The sequence below is a fragment of the Orcinus orca genome, chromosome 3, assembly GCF_937001465.1.
Source record: "Orcinus orca chromosome 3, mOrcOrc1.1, whole genome shotgun sequence".
Lineage (NCBI taxonomy): Eukaryota > Metazoa > Chordata > Mammalia > Artiodactyla > Delphinidae > Orcinus > Orcinus orca.
The window spans coordinates 114,962,035-114,974,199 of NC_064561.1; the positions used below are offsets into that span (position 1 = coordinate 114,962,035).

The window sequence follows — 12,165 nt, forward strand, 5'->3', positions numbered from 1 at the left end:
GTGCCTTTTAGGCTCAGGGTTACTTATTTTCAGCCTTCCAAATTAAAAAAAAAAAAAAAAAAACAAGACAAAAAACCCCAAAGATATTTCTTCACCTGGATGGCAATGTGAAAACATTTCACAAATAAACCCACAGATAAAACTATATCACTTTAAATGTGAAAAGACTAGTACTTTGAAAGGAGTACTTTGAAAAGTATTTTTATTTTATTTTATTTTTTTTAACATCTTTATTGGGGTATAATTGCTTTACAATGATGTGTTAGTTTCTGCTTTATAACAAAGTGAATCAGTTATACATATACATATGTTCCCAGTATTTTTATTTTAAATAGGTAGCCAGAGCTGATATGTGCAACTGAAATGTTTACTATTCATCTGGTTTCTTTTTCTAAGAACCCCCAAAATCATAAAGTTAGGAAGTATTCGATTACTTCTCTTCAATGTGTAAAAGGACAGAAGGGAGATTTCAAGTTCTTTTTGTTTTATATTTGTTGTCAAGAATTCATGTAAGGAAGTCAATTTTATATAAAATAATTTCACAGAATTACTTTTAAGAGAGTCAATTTCCATAGATCCATTTCAGTAGGTCATATAATTCTTTTAATATGAGCTCCTTACTTTTATTAGTGTGTTATAAATTATTTATCTTGGAAAAATACATTAAAAACAGAATTAGAATGTCTTTGGTTTATATAGCTCACAGCATTAAGATAGTATAATACATGTTATACAGAGAGAAATGTAAATGTGGCCTAAAAGAACATTTTGAGTCAGTTTCACATTAAACATTGAATAGAAAAGTTGACTTATCTTAAAATAAAGCAAGTCACTACATCACTCTGCTACAGGCAAACGTTTTGTTTGTAAATAAGGATGAACTGACAGTGCTCGAAAGTGTAGTTCATCAAAATCACAACAAGAAACCAAATATTATGAACATGTAAAATTCCATGTTTATTTAATATCCATTACATAACTGGTTCATTGAAACCAGACTTTGTAAAGACAAATAACATTTCTGATGAACATGAACAATATCATATAGTTGAAATTCATCCTGTATTTTCACATGCATAAAGATGTCATGATGCAAGAGTTTCAACAATAAAGACCTTGCCGTGAATTGGCATGGCATCTCTCAGCGCTTCAAGGCAGCACCAGCCCCATCAGCTTGAGAGGAGAGCTTAGCAGCTTTTCATTCATCAAGGGGCTCAGTGATCAGCATGTCCGCACTCAGCTGTCGTGGAACCGTCCCCCAGTATCTGAGTTGGTGTCCAGTGTGGTCTGTGTCATGGGTACCTTCTCAGAGGACACATCCAGAGCTTAGGAAGGGTATTCCTAGGACAGAAAAATAACAAACAAAGCAAGAAACTAAAGGGAATGTGCAGTTAATGTAAAAAGGCTCACTTTAGTCAAGAAGTATGTGTTATGCTTTACAATATCAGTGATTGTACTTTTATAGTTGCTCATATTTATTAAAATTAACTATGTGCCGGGCATGATGTTAAGCACTTTTTTTCATTCACCGTCTTATAAAATACTTTAAAATAAATAAGCACTATAATTATCTCTGTTTTATAAATAGGCCGATGAGCTTGACAGAGGTCAAGAAACATGAATGTGATTCACAGTAAATAGTAGAACCAGAATGCCCTTTGTATTATTAAACACAGTCCCGGGAAGGCCAGTTAGCTTCCCATGCCCAGCATTGTGGGTGACCTGATAGCTTCCTCAAAGCCTTTCGTAGCCCTTTTCTGCCTTGCTTTTCTTTACTAGGGAGGCTGGAAAACTAAAATTCTTGATATTCTAAAGAGACCTTTTTCTGTGTCTCTGATATTTCTCTTTTTCTTCCAATTTAAATAATTCAAACCACAACACAGCCTTCCTTGCTCCTAGGAGTAACCATGTGATAGATTTCAGCCAAGGAGAAGGTGAAATTGGTAGCTGGGGCTTCCCAGAATTTTTTTTTTTTAAAGAGACAGACTTGGTTGTACAGCAGGTCTCTAGTTATGAGGGTAGATCTCATGTTAAGTGTTCTAACAGGAAGGAAGGAAGGAAGGAAGGAAAAAAGGGAGAGAGAGAGGAAGAAAGGGAGGAAGGGAGAAAGAAAAAAGAAAAGAAAAAAAAGAAAGAGACAGACTCCTGGTCTCCTTGCCCCTCCATCCTTCTTCTTTATCTATCCTGGTTTATCCATCTTCAGATTTGTTAATACATAAGGGGAAAAAAATCCTTTCTGCTAAGCCATGTTAATTTGATACTTGTGGCTGACTATACTGATTACCTAAAACTACTTTTTAAAGTTTTGTGACTTATTGAGGGGGTGGGAGCAATAATCACTAGTATTTGTTAAATAAAAGGATAAATGATTGAGTCATATATCTTAATTGTGGTGTATTCTATACCATATTTATACAATTAAATTAATGTTGGGTGACTTTCCTTTCATATGAATGCTAAACACTAGCACATCTGCAATAGCTATCAGTTCTTATTGCTGTAAGTATGCAGGTTAAAAAAATAAGATAAGCCTTCCTGGGTTATGTGCACAGAAAGATGACTATAGACCTGATCAGAGGGCTCCAAAATCCAGAATTGAACTCATTATCAGGCCCAACAGAGAAGGGAAGGAGAAGAATCCAGGAGGGAAAATAAGAAATTTTTGCAGAAGGTGAGATACTCAGATTCAAACTTTTTTTCAGTTAAATTGAACAAAACCCACTTTCTAATCCACTCCCTGTGTTAATGATTGAAATCCCATCTCCAGCGCTCATTGGGTGTGTGTTCTTAGACAAGCTTGTTTCACCTCTCTGAGTTACCAACTGTTTTCAACCATAAAGTCAACGTTTTGCAACCCATCTCATAGGATTGCTTTTAGGATTAACTAAAGCAATGAATGTGACTTGCCTAGTACTGTGCCTGACAATAGAATACAAGTAACAGGCTTTAATTCCACCCCACCCCCTCCGCTGGCCCCACCAATCCAGTTCCACATCACTCATCCCTTTTGACAGAAGTTTGACTTCAGAGACTGCTGTCTAATCTCTGAAAGCGTTTTCCGTTTCTTACTTAATAGCCCAGTCACCATAAAAAGACCACATTCTGTTGGACACAGATTTTTTTTTTTTTTTCGGTACGCGGGCCTCTCACTGCCGCAGCCCCTCCTGCCACGGAGCACAGGCTCCGGACGCACAGGGATCCTCCCGGACCGGGGCACGAACCCACGCCCCCTGCACCGGCAGGCGGACTCCCAACCACTGCGCCACCAGGGAAGCCCTGGACACAGCTTTTAGTGAAAGAAATGCCTCCTACTAAGATGTAAGCTTCCTGAAGGCAATAACCATGTCTTATCAATGTTTACATTCCTCAGAAACTTGAGTTTCTAAAGAATTTCCAGTTAGGATATCTGAACAAAAAAGAACGTTTGAGCCCGCTATATTAACATTTAATGTTTTATCAATCCAAATGACATCTTTATAAGGTACAATCTTGTCAGCACTTACTATTCATTAAGCACAATGCTTGAGGACCCATAAAGCAATTGTAAACAAAAGCAACCCCATAATATGGATGATAATATGAAGGTTTAACAAAGCAAAAAAAAAAAAACCCAAAATATTTTATAATATGATAGCTGTTTACTGTGAACTATTCACTGTGCTAGGCGCCATCATACATTAGAAAGGAAAACCAAGGGTCAGAGACCTGACTGGCACTGACTAAAAGTGCCTTACCTGAGTTTGTCTTCAGACCTCTCATCTCCTACTGTCTGAGCCCTGTGCACTTCACATACTGCATCCCAGAAGACATGCCAATTATGAATTTATGGGACAAAAAATGGTTTGGTTTGAGGACCTTAATTATTCAGATCTATAACATCAAAATTATTCATTGCTAGTAAAAAGCAGTAATAATGTCTAATATTACTATTGCAACATACGAAAGTCTCATTTAATCTTCACAACATTTCTGTGAGGTACATATCATTACCTTCTCATGTGAATAGACGTTGACATTCAGGCAGAGGAATGGCCTTTCCCAAGTGACAGACCTTAGATCCACACACTGACCCCATCGCCTAGTCCAGAGTTCTTTCTACCATACTGCGATATTCTGCTCTCCATGCTACTTTGCCTGAACTGCAGTGAAAAAAGGGCAAAGGAAGGGATGAGGGCGTGAAATTATTACCATTTTGGTCCTTCCTCCTTCCATTATGTCAAGTGCTTTCTGCTGAACAAGGATTTTGAAAAAACTGGGTGTCTTCTGAGAAGGCATTCTGATAAAGTATGGATTCAATAAAGGAAGTCTTCCCACTGAGCATGGTTGGGCAAGTATTAGAGTGATTTTCCAAAGGTCCTTAGTTCAAGCTTGGTTTTCAGTGTGTCCTTTTTCTCTTCCTTAACATCTGTTTTCAAACCAATAGTGAGTAATCACTTTATAAGCTAGCATAGCTCTGGGGTATTTAACAGGTGCTGGAACTCATGTCTAGGTCACCAGTTCAGATCCAAAGATATATGGTTCCCTCTTCTTCTAACCTATGACTTCAAGCAGTAAGACCCGACCAATATCTTTCAACTAGTATATTGTACCACAAAACCATTCTTCCCTGCTTTGATTTAAGGTGCTGGTGAGGAATCAGCTAGGATTGTTACCGCTGAGAACTAGCAGGGCAGTAACCATCATTCAGTCCATTGACACATAGCATGTCTTTTATGCTGTGAGAGGCAGGACAGCTGGATATAAGCAACCAGGTAAAGTAGGATAGCATATATTCCTTTAAAAAAATTCGTTTTGAGTTTGGGAAAGGTGAAATTAGGGTGAGCAGCAGAAAGAGAAGCAAGGAGTAGTTGACAAAGAAAGATAATGATGATCCATTTAGATAATGATGATCCAATTAGTTCTGATTGAACTAAATCAGAAAGAATGACAAAATGAGTCAATAGCTAAACATGGAAAGGAGAAAGAGTCAAATGCCCAATGTATCAACTTTGAGGAATAGAGAACCCTGAACAATAAAGCAGAAGATCAGCTAATTCAACACTCAATTATTCTTAATTAGCTTTTTGATGATCTTTAAGTTTTTTTTTTGTTTGGGGTTTTTTTTTTTGTGGTACGCGGGCCTCTCACTGTTGTGGCCTCTCCTGCCACGGAGCACAGGCTCCGGACGCGCAGGCTCAGCGGCATGGCTCACGGGCCCAGCCGCTCCGCGGCATGTGGGATCCTCCTGGACCGGGGCACGAACCCGTGTTGCCTGCATCGACAGGCGGACTCTCAACCACTGCGCCACCAGGGAAGCCCGATCTTTAACAACAATTTAACAACTTTGTCTTCAGGTATTATTAAGGAAAGACGCCTGAATCAGGAAGACTCAGTAATATTTACAGATAATATCCTGGTTCCTGGAGTGGACAAAAGATGTCAAGGTGTCGTTCACAGCCTAGCACTTGCAAAGCCTTGTTTCTGTTCGATTGTGCCATACCTTACATATTTCTTACTTTACTCCTTCTTGAACCCCTATTTACAATTGTGAAATGCCATATTAGCAAGAGTAAACACTTCTAGGGCTTCCCTGGTGGCGCAGTGGTTGAGAGTCTGCCTGCCGATGCAGGGGACACTGGTTCGTGTCCCGGTCCGGGAAGATCCCACATGCTGCGGAGCAGCTAGGCCCGTGAGCCATGGCCGCTGAGCCTGCGCGTCCGGAGCCTGTGCTCCGCAACGGGAGAGGCCTGAACAGTGAGAGGCCCACGTACCGCAAAAAAAAAAAAAAAAAAGAGTAAACACTTCTATTTCACTGTTCTCGCTAACAAATTTTTACTAATTTAATCTTTGCAACAAACCTCTAAGATAGGATCTATTATTATCCCCATATTACAGATGAAGAAACTGGCATAGAGAGATCCGGCAACTCTCCAAGGTCATGGAGAGTGAAGCTAGGATTCAAACTCAGGCAGTTTTCTCCAAGTCGCAGCGACTTGGGGAAAATAACCCCTACACCATATTTAACACAGTTAAAATATTTTGTAGTTTTCTAAGTATAAAACTTTAGTTACCAACAAAGCTATAGGTGTGTTTCCAAATATTTAGTGGTTCTATAACTTTCCTGAAAAATAAAAGTTTTTTATTCAGAAACTATGATTTAATTCCTAATCTATTTAGGTATGCAAATTATATTTTTAGAAATAAAAAAGATAATATTATTTTATCTACATAATTATAATAATTACTATATAAATATGAAAGTTTCATGAAGAACCTAAAAATTGTAATATTTTAATAGGCTTTGTTCAAAAGCTAAGCCAGAGCTAATGGGGCACCTCTTTGAGGTATGTCTAATTTACAAATAACAAAGGACTCCTATATTCCTATCATCATTTCTGGACACTGTAAACATGTTTGTATTAATGAAAATGCTAGTTCAGTTGGTGGCATTTCAAACAAGGAAGCAGAGGCTGTACTCTGGAGCTGAACATAAACATAATTGGAAAAGGTGATGATGAACTAAACCATATTTACACAAGCATTTGAAATTATGGCTCATGAGTCCTGTAGAATAATTTTCCCCTTTAAAGACAATCACACACAGTACCCTATTGGTTCATTTCTTGGCATCTTATTCATGCTATAAATCTCCCAGCTGGGTAGGAAATCCAGTGCATATATCACCACCATTTTTCAAATTAAGCTCATTTCCCTTGCTGAGTGCTTAGACGAAGTAAAATCTCAGGATTTCTCAATTTGTTTTATTATTTTTTTGAAATCAGAATTTCAACCACTGGCAATTAGAATGACAAACTCCTAGACTTTATATCATGGTACGGGAAGAATGTGCATGGGAGCGTGTGTGTGTGTGTGTGTGTGTGTTTCATTCATGTGCCCAAAAAGAGACTATTACAATGATGACAAAAATTTAGGACTAGAGACTGGTAAGTAAGTATTCTCTGAGAAAATGCATATTTAAAATGAGGTGGACTTTACCTCAGTTGCATATTTATTTATGAGTCAAAGTCATAGAAAACCCAACCTCATTTCAGGCTTCTTGAAAGGTAAACCAAAAAATGATTAAGCATCTCTGATAAAAGTGTGCAGATATGGCTGGAATGCTGAATATTACAGATGAAAAAAAAGAAACTTTCTACACTTAAAAAAAAAAACCAGAAGAATACCAAAACTTATTCTGACCAAAAATCATTTCCAGGCAATCTAATGAGTAAATTGTGAACATATCAGCCTGAAGCTTTCCTGAAAGTTGCACACTTGGAGTTTCCATCTCTGGCCTTACTAGAAGCATGAACTTTCCATCTATATATCCCAGATATGTACTCTCCAAGAAGACACCAGCATAAAGTACACTAGGGTAGTGGTTCTCAAAATGTGATCCAAGAACTCCTGGAGTTCCATGGAAATCCTATATATAGCCTATGATTTAGGCCAATCAGTGGCAACGGCCATCCTCTTTGTTTTGGCATAAGCTAATATTTACTTATGATCTACAGTAAGATTAGATGTCAGCTCCTACTGCCTCATCAAAGACAGCATGAATTCTGATGAATTACTTTGAAGGGTATGGCTGGAGTAGGAGCAGGCAGTGGACTCTTGGCTTTATCCAAGTGGCCTGAAGTATTTTTCCAGGCATGTTCTTGGACACCCAGTTCTATGGCATCCTGAGATTTCCAGACTACTATATTCTTTGAGAAAAAGTTTATCCATTCTAAAGGAGGTAGGTTTCAAATGACTATATGGGGTGTAGTTTCCATTGGAATGATTTCTCTTAATCTTGAGCTTCTACCATTCCCATTGCTGCAGTGCCTGCCCAAAGGGACCGTGGTTCCTAAAGTCTTCAGACTGCCTTTCAGCACATTAACATATTCTTCCCAATCTCACAATGGTAGCACCTTAAGGGAAGGAGTTATGGACTTTTTTCTTTCTTTTGTTATATGCCTAGCACCTAAGAGTCTGCTGCATAGAATCATCTTAAATGAATACATGAAGATACCTCAAGTAGATGACTTACTATAGAGTGATACTTGATTACCTAAATGTAAAATTATTATCACAAGGAAAGTAAAAAACATAATCCTAATGCTTTTTAGAAATGTCTAACCATCTCACGCTCTGCCAAAATGTTTCCTGATACAAAGGGCACTTCTGTGACAACCTCACTCTCCTGCATAGTCATTTGTGAAAGAACACGGGCTACCACTTTCACATCATTGTCTCCCTGCCTCAGGTATATGATACTAAATGAATCTAAAAACCTTCTCTCAACCCCAAGCTTTAGACCCACTAAGCTTAGGCGTCATTACCAATTCCATGCCATTTTATGATAGCATCTAGACCACGGTGCTTAAGCATCTTACAACATGCTCTTTCATGAGCACTCGTGTTTTGGAGAAAGTGACCGGTCTGTCACCATTCAGGGCTCCCAATGTCAGCTCACTTTTCTGCTGACACCTTTCTGGCCTATCAGAGATTGTGGAGGAGAGATACTGTGAAAAGACTATTTAAATCTGATCATTGAAGCAATTAAACAATGCATCAGATTAAAATGGTATCACTATCATCTTAACAACTTAGACTTCTTAAAGGACTGAAGGAGAGAAAAAAATTTGATAAACTTTGACTTCAAATTTGAGTTTTTGAGCTATTTACCTCCTGAACATAAAATTTCCAACTTGCATCTGTCCGTATATCTGCATAATTATTCCCTCTATGTGGAATGTTCTTCTTGCCCCCTCCAAGACAGCAAACTCAGTCTTCTGGGACCATATTCAATGTGATCTCCTCTGTGAAGTCTTTCCCAGTTTCATCATTAAAACATACTCTTATAATTAATTTATTTTTTAATTTATTTTTATTATTAGTTTTTTGAATTTTATTTTATTTATTTTTTTATACAGCAGGTTCTTATTAGTTATCCATTTTATACATATTAGTGTATATATGTCAATCCCAGTCTCCCAATTCATCATAATTAATTTCTTACACACATTTCTCCTTGGTCAAATTCTAAGGCCTGTGTCTCGTTCATCCACATTTATCTACATGTCTACATAACATTGAGTGTCTGGTTAGATATATTAGATACTAAGCAAACATTACGTTCAATGTAAATAATTAATGAGTGCAACCACCCGTCAGAGATTTCAACTCCTTCTCCCTAAAATGGATGTAGAATTAAGCCATGAAAAAGAAAACCACCTTAAAATTTGATTAATTTATTATTATTATTAAAGAAACTATTCATCAAGGAGGGATGAAAGATAAATTTCCCCTTTGGCCTTATATCCTTGTCCTTTCATACTGGGCAAAAACCAAACACATTATTATTCAGGATAATTTAATTCACATGGTTCTGGGCTACTTGATTATAATTATCGGCTGTAGCACTAATAAAGAAGAGAAAAACATATAAAAGGTAAAGCCATCTGCCTTGACAAAACCAAGTTCCAAACAATTCCAAGGTCTTCACTTTTCCATATGATTATATATCTGAGGGGTCAACATTAGAACAGATTTTTTTTTTTTCTTGCGGTACGTGCGCCTCTCACTGTTGTGGCCTCTCCCGTTGCGGAGCACAGGCTCCGGACGCGCAGGCTCAGTGGCCATGGCTCACGGGCCCAGCCGCTCCGCGGCATGTGGGATCTTCCCGGACCGGGGCACGAACCCGTGTCCCCTGCATCGGCAGGCGGACTCCCAACCACTGCGCCACCAGGGAAGCCCCAAGGACAGATTTTAAGCTCCTGCTCATTTCCTCAGGCAAGTATGATGAAACCAAAAGACCAAATAACGTTTTCAATTTATAATATCTCACTACAAATTTTTAATTTTTTACAAATGAATTATTAACGCTGCAAACGGTAGTGGCTTTCTTTAAAGAATTAGTTAAAGCTCTCTTTAAGTACTTAAAGGATAATAGAGGACAAGAAAACTCTTCTGTAATTGGTTAAGGGCAAAGGTATGTGTGCTGTTCACGGGGGGGGGGGGAAAGGTGGTGGAAAAAATCCAGGTGACTTCAATTCAACTAAATAACGTGACCCCTATTTGCTGAGTAGAAGAGCCAAGCAGTAGGCCAGTGAAGGAGGTCTGACATGAAAGATGGGTGACCGCTGTGTCAGAAACCCTGGAAACAAAAGTAAGTGATTTTTTTTACCAAAAAGAATCAATACTTTTACAGCTAACTAAGCTGCCTTCTCCTCCATCACCTAGGGTACAGGTAAACATTGAAGATATTGCAGGTTTGGTTCCACACTGCTGCAATAAAGTGAGTATTTCAATAAAGTGAGTCAAAAATTCTTTGGTTTCCCAGTGCATAAAGAGTTATGTTTACACTACTGTAGTCTATCAGGTATACAATAGCATGTACAAAAAATAATGTACATATCTTAATTATTTAAAAAATTATGTACATACCTTCTTTATTGCTAAAAAAATGCTAACCATCCTGCAAGGCTTCTGCGAGTCATAATCTTTTTGCTGATGGAGGATTTTGCCTCGATGTTGATGGCTGCTAACTGATCAGGGTGGTGGTTGCAGAGGTTAGGGAAGCTGCAGCAATTTCTTAAAGTAAGACAATGATGAAGTTTGCCTTGTTGATTCTTCCTCTCACAAATGGTTTCTCTGTAGCAAGAAATGTTTTTTGATAGCATTTGCCCCACAGTAGAACTTCTTGCAAAACTGGAGTCAATCCTCTCAAACCCTGTCACTGCTTTATCAACTAAGTTTATGTAGTATTCTAAGTCCTTTGTTGTCATTTCAGTAATCTTCACAGCATCTTCATCAGGAGTAGATTTCATCTACTTTGTTTTCTCATCCATAAGAAGCAACCCCCCCACCTGTTCAAGTTTGATTATGAGATTGCAGCAACTCAGTCACATCTTCAGGCTCCACTTCTAATTCTAGTTGTCTTGCTATTTCCACATCTGTAGCTCTTCCTCCACTGAAGTCTTGAGACCCTCAAAGTGATCCATGAGGGTTGGAGTCAACTTCTTCCAAACTCCTGTTAATGTTGATAATTTGACCTCTTCCCATGAATCACGAATGTTCTTAATGGCATCTAGAATGGTGAATTCTTTCTAGAAAATTTTCAATTTACTTTTCCCAGAGCCATTAGAGGAGTCACTATCTATGGCAGCTATAGGCTTATGAAATGTATTTCCTTAATAAGACTTGAAAGCTTAAATTACTCCTTGATCCATGGGCTGCACAATGGGTGTTGTGTTGGCAGTCATGAAAATAACATTAACCTTGTACATCTTTCTCAGAGCTCTTGGGTGAGCAGGTGCATTGTCAATGAGCAGTAATAGTTTGGAAGGAGTCTTGTTTTCTGAGCAGTAGGTCTCAACAGTGGCTTCAAATATTCAGTAAACCATGTTGTCAAAAGATATGCTGTCATCCAGGCTTTGTTGTGCCATTGCACAGGCAGAGTAGATTTAACATAATTCTTAAGGGCCCTAGGATTTTCAGAATGGTAAATGAGCATTCGCTTCAACTTCAAGTCACCAGCTGCATTAGCCCCTAATTAGAGAGTCAGCCTGTCCTGTGAAGCTTTGAAGCCAGGCCTTGACTTATCCTCTCTAGCTATGAAAGTCCTAGGTGGCATCTTCCAGTAGAAGATTGTTTCATCTACCTTAAAAATCTGTTGTTTAGTGAAGCCACCTTCATTAATGATCTTAGCTAGATCTTCTGGATAACTTGCTGCAGCTGCTATATCAGCACTTGCTGCTTCACCTTGTATTTTGTGTTATGGAGGTGTTATGGTTTCCTTCAACCTCATGAGCCAACCTCTGCTAGCTTCATGCTTTTCTTCTGCAGCTTCCTTACCTCTCAGCCTTCACAGAATTGAAGAGAGTTAGGGCCTTGCTCTGGATTAGGCTTTGGTTTAAGGGAATATTGTGGCTGGTTTGATCTTCTATCCAGACCATTAAAACTTTCTCTACATCAGCAGTAAGGCTGTTTCCCTTTCTTATCGTTCATGTGTTCACTGGAGTAGTGCTTTTAATTTCCTTCAAAATTTCCAATTTTCCTTTGGATTTAAAACTTGGTTAACTGTTTGGCACAAGATCCTTAGCTTTTAGCCTATCTCAGCTTTCATCATGCCTTCCTCACTGAGTTTAATTATTTCTAGCTTTTGATTTAAAGTGAGAAACGTGTGACTCTTTCTTTCAA

The 12,165-nt window shown here is 38.3% G+C and overlaps 1 long non-coding RNA gene across 1 annotated transcript in view; it reads right to left on the reverse strand.

The window, feature by feature from the left end:
* Window positions 1-205: 205 nt before the first annotated feature.
* LOC125964069 (uncharacterized) overlaps window positions 206-12,165 on the reverse strand; it is a 39,737-nt gene continuing 27,777 nt past the window's right edge. Inside the window, exon 3 of the long non-coding RNA XR_007476673.1 lies at window positions 206-1,341. This is a non-coding gene — a long non-coding RNA (uncharacterized LOC125964069). The remainder of the gene's footprint in view (window positions 1,342-12,165) is intronic.